Below are 5,356 nucleotides of genomic sequence, written 5' to 3'. Positions count from 1 at the left end.
TGGCTTGGTGGTAGAGCATCAGCCCAGCATGTGGGTGTCCCGGGTTTGATTCCCACGCAGGAGAAGCAGCCATCTGCTTCTTCACTCCTCCTTTTCTTACTTCTCTCTTTCTCTCTCTCTTCCTTTCCTGCAGCCATGGCTTGATTGGACAGAGTTGGCCCCAGGTGCTGAGGATGGCTCCATGGCCTCACCTCAGGTGCTAAAGAAGCTTAGTTGCCAAGCAACGAGGCAGCAGCCCTAGATGGGCAGAGCATTGCCCCTAGTGGGCTTGCCAGTTGAATCCAGATCAGGGTGCATGCAGGAGTCTGTCTCTCTGCCTCCCCACTTCTCATTTAAACAACAGCAACAAAAAGAGGCCAGACTTGAGAGCTACTGCATTAAAATTTCGGGGTGTGGGACTTGAGAACCTGCATTTGTAAATGAGTACTCATGAGAATCTGGTGCTCAGGAAGATTGGAAACCACTGGGTTGGAGGGAAGAGTTGGAGGAATTTTCTATATAAACAGTCAACAATGCATTTCAAGTAATTTTTGTTGTCAAATTCTAATTTTAGCTATATATGTATTTGTTCTTTGTATGGTAATAATGACATAAATATCTGAGGGTCTTAACTTTGAAATTATAGTAGAGTTTTGTTTGTTTGTTTGTTTTTTACACTGTCCTAGGATAGAATGGACCACCTCAGTAGCTTCTGAGGCTAATACATTGCTATCACCACAATTACTTTAGCAAACCTGGTTCCCCTCACTTCTGCAACATCATGCAGAGTTAGTGATCGAGTTTTCATTATAGTAGAGTTTTAAATGGCCATGACCATTTATCATTCTTATATGATATGAAGACTGTCTTGGCTTTTTCCTTGATCTAAATGAAAAGTCTAGACCATACAGTACTGATTTACTTTTCTCTATTTAATAAATGCTTGGCCCAATAATATGTACTTTCCCAGTCTGACAAACCAGAGCAGGCTTTCCTCTGATCTTTGTCTACGCTTTCTCCAACCCAACCCAATCAATACAATTGCATTTAAACATGTGCGTGTGAATAAAGGGGTCATCCTCCCACCAATATTTTGTTTTGTATTTCAAGCAAGAAGTAAAAGTTAAATAGATACAGTTTATCATGTCATGGGTTCCCAGGGAATAGATATGGCTTACAAAATCTGTTCAATTCTAATGGTTTGCTATCACAGCAATATAAAGTGAGTCTGCTTTATGGACATTACAAATTATTCTTTAAGAATTCTAAAAATGCTGACCTCTATGCCAACCGAAATATAATGTCCTCTCTATTTTTGGTCCACATACTTTCTCCTGTTAGCAAACATATTTTTATTGTCTATGGAATGCATTTTTGCACAAATAAAAAAAATGATGTACTTACGATATGTTTTTTTCTGGAAAACACCTTGCCTCTCAATGCCACAGAGAAACTATCTCTATGGAGAAGTCAGACCTCAATAAACACTCTTAAAGAGGGCCCTCTATTCTAGTTGGTAGTCAGATAATGGTATGTGATTTGACATACCACTGTCTTTCTTTTCTCAAAAACGCTAACAGCTGTCTATTCATTTAGGTGACAATATGCAGTAACTCGGTGTTTAGAGTCGGTAAAATCTCATTCAGTATTAAAATAAGCATGACATTCAGAACATGAAAGAGTTTGTCACATCTTATACTAATCAGACCAAATCTGTAGGTTTATATCTAGGGTCACAGTTGAAGAGAGAGAGTGTCAAATTGGAGTATAATCAAATGAATATGAATTGAAATCATTATATTATAGGATGTTTTGAAAAAGAAAAACAATGACTAAATATTTTAAGTTAGAAAAGAAGATTTGAGTACAAAGGAAAGAGCAGGATAACCAATGCTAGATACACAGGCTGTCCTCAGAAGAAAGATGGAATTTGGTGAAACTATCAAGGCAGATGGATTTAAACTGCCTGGCCACATACTGAGATTTCAGGTGGAAGCTCTCTGACCATCTCCAAGAAATTATATGCAGAAGTGTCTTGCTTTAAATCATAAGGTGTGACTAGATGACCCCTTAGATTATTCCAGCAATTATGGGCTGAGTACCTACAATAGGCCAGTTACCCTGCCAAGGGCTGCAAAGAATACAGAGGAGTAAAGACACCATCTGTGGTCTCCACTGTGATAGATGTCAGAGAAAAGGCTAAACAAATCCTATGGGGATTCAAAGTTGGGCAGGATTTCATCTCTAAGAATCTTTGATTTGTGAGTGCCTTTGAGATTTATCATACAGTAATAAATGTGACATTGAGTAAGATAAAGCAAAGACTCAGACTTTGTCAACACTAAATAACCTGAAACCAAATCATCTTAGACAGCAGGGAAGTCACTTGTGACTCGAACACGTACACCCTAACCACGGAGACTGGCACGGGTGATGATGGGAGATTGTAGGAGTTTCCAAAGAACTAAAAAATTAATCTGCTCAGGATAACCAATTCTATCTCAGCCTGAGGCAGGTCTCTTTCAGGTACACATGTGTATAGTTCACTGCTAAATAAAAATAAACAGTGTGAAAATGCAAATATGAGCTCATTAGAACTAATTTAAAAGTCTCTTCAATTCGTATTTTAACAGCAAAATATATCTAATACCTTAAGTAGTGTTCTGACTCTCAGCATAAGTTTCAGGTGTCTGGAAAGTATGTCGTTTATGGTAAATGGTTAGCCTTTATGGTTGGTTTGCTTTCATTTTGTTCTCTTCATTTTTTTTCAAGCCCATGGCTATTGTGTCTATACAAAGCGTTATGAAATGTTTTTGAACACTGTCACATGGTTTTTAGTAGATGGATAGTACTAAGCCATGGAAACGCAGGAAGAGGGAGATAATGAAGACCTACCTCAACTCCCACTCTCCTTCTGCCCTAAATCTCTTGTGGCTGCTCCTACTAGTGGCCCTCAGGGGAGGGTCTTGATGGCTTCCACGTGGCTTAGCCTACCCGGCACAGAACAGAGTGTAGAAAGACAGAAAGTGCTTCTAGAGAGGCAAATGAAATACATCAGAACACATGTCTACTATGAACAAGGCTCTCTTCTATATATATTTGGGGTACAATTAGAAAGGGAGAAGTTTCTGCCCTTGAAGAACACAAACAAGGTAATAGATAACTTCAGAGTGGTGTGAGAATCCAGCATGGGGTGCTCTGGGGACAGCATGGAGGAGCCTGACCTACTGTTGTTTCGTCCTCTTATGGACTGTCAGCATTTACCCACAAACACAATTACAGGGATGGGACAGAATAAGACGAAACCCACGAAGTGACACAGAGTTTCTAGGTCCCATTTATGCTTTCACAAAGCTCCAAATCCAAGGAGATTTTTCTGAAGACAGTTGATTATTCATACAGAAGGAAAATACGAGTGAAACTTTTTAGAAGTTGATATTTAATAGCTCCTACTGAAAGCAACTTAAAAAAAAACCAACAGCATAAAGTGGGAGGGAAAAGAAAAATGTTTTGTTATGCCATGAGTCAAGTACAGGTTGACAAATTTGCCAGAAAGAAAGTTTTGCTGCCTTTTAGATTAGGAGACAAGACACATAATTCATACTGCAGGTTTTGTTTTTCCTTTTATCTCTAGATCTTAGAACCCTTGACCCCAGAAACACTAGGGCTCAGATTCTGTGAGGCTACAAAACAATCACTTAGCCTTTGGGCCTCGACTGCTTTATCTGTACAATGGAAGTAATGAGACTTTCAATCTCCTTCGGAAGACGTCCATTGTGATAACTAATAAGAAACTAATAATAAAATGTTTGGAGCTCCCTGGAGGTCAGCCACCAGCTGGGATAAAGTGGGTTATTATAACAGCACTCCGTGAGCTATTGGTACTTACAGCAACCCAAAACAAAATATATCATATCCTGTTGAAACTGCCCTTGGAAAGGAAGAGTGCAATTATCCAAGGTTGAAATGGATTGCAGAGTGTCTGTACACATCTGGACTTTTATAAAGTGTGTCTTTGGAGCCCTAAGATATGTGCACTATTTACGAGAGTAGACTGCTCATATAGAAGAGGGAATCATAATACACTCTGTTTGTGTCTATATAGATTTTAAACATTGTGGTAGGGTCAGAAAGGTAAAATTTCATTTCCCCCTGCAATCTCATTCACCAGGAATGCTGTCATTTTTAAGAGGGAATGAATATAGATGTTGGTCCTTTTTTGGGGAGAATCGTTAGTGTCACCTAATTGAAAAAGAAGCAACAGATGTGAAACAGCACATTGTTTTGGGAAAATAAATTTCAAATTCAACTATGCCAGTACGTGTGATATCAAATACATCTTCTGCAGTCCCTCTTTAATGAAACGAGACCCACTGAATCAGACCCTCCAGGATCGAGACCCAGGCTGCCATATTTTCAGAAGGGATCCAATGAGCAGCTCCAGATGACCCCCACAGAGCAACTGCTCACCTAGTTCCCTATGTTAATCCTTTCTCTGTTTAGGAAACCGTTTTAGGTAGCCTCATATCCTTTCTGCATAACCTCTAAAGACCACCAAGTCAGCCTCAGCTCCTCCATTCTTAATGAAGAAGTTTGGTTGGGCAGACCTGTCATTGGCACTCTGCCATCGCAGGCTCTGCCTTTCCCCAAGGCACAGAAAAAATGGTGATGTCATGGGTGACAGTTTCTTATCTCTTACAGGCACATTAAAACAGAAGGGGTTGGTGGGCTTGTTTCTGTCTCTGCCAACATCGCTGACTCTGAAATTCAGCTCATAAAATGGAAAGTCACAGGATCGTCCAGGTAGAATTAATGAGAAGTGACAACCCACAAAGAACAGAGAATGGGAAATAGAAGCAATATTTGGGTTCTGTTCTTGGGTACCATTGAAAGATTATTTTAAAGGCTGCATTGCCCTCAGCCACAGCTGCTTCTCTGAGTTCCCTGGGAACACGAACAGACACACCACATGCATACAAACAAGATAGAGCAGGCAAAGGAGTCCAGACAACGTATCATTACCAGCAGGGGTTTGGATCCTAAATTCCAAAGCAAGACCCAACGTATGGCCTCAGACCAGCATTGTAAGCATCATCTGAGAACTTGTTAGAAATGCAAATTATGGCCCTGGCCAGGTGGTTCAGTGAAGACAGCGTCTACCCTGCATACCAGAGGTCATGGGTTTAACTCCTGGTCTGGGCACATAGGAGAAGCAATCAATGAGTGCACAACTAAATGGAACAACTCAGTGGAACAATAAGTTGATGCTTCTTTCTCCCTGTCTTTCTCTCCACTCACCACCCCCATCTTTCTATCTCTCCCAGATGAATGGAAAATTTTAAAATAAATAAATAAATGCACATTCTCAAGCCCCACC

At 40.2% G+C, this 5,356-nt stretch overlaps 1 non-coding gene across 1 annotated transcript; it reads right to left on the bottom strand.

Moving 5' to 3' along the window:
- Window positions 1–654: 654 nt before the first annotated feature.
- On the bottom strand, window positions 655–787 carry LOC136396016 (small nucleolar RNA SNORA66). The gene has a single exon (XR_010749449.1). It is a non-coding gene; the product is annotated as a small nucleolar RNA SNORA66 (small nucleolar RNA).
- Between the last annotated feature and the right edge of the window lie 4,569 nt (window positions 788–5,356).

This window comes from Saccopteryx leptura, chromosome 2 (assembly GCF_036850995.1).
Source record: "Saccopteryx leptura isolate mSacLep1 chromosome 2, mSacLep1_pri_phased_curated, whole genome shotgun sequence".
Lineage (NCBI taxonomy): Eukaryota > Metazoa > Chordata > Mammalia > Chiroptera > Emballonuridae > Saccopteryx > Saccopteryx leptura.
The sequence above is the reverse complement of the archived record's forward strand: the minus strand, read 5'-3'. Positions and strand labels throughout refer to the sequence as shown.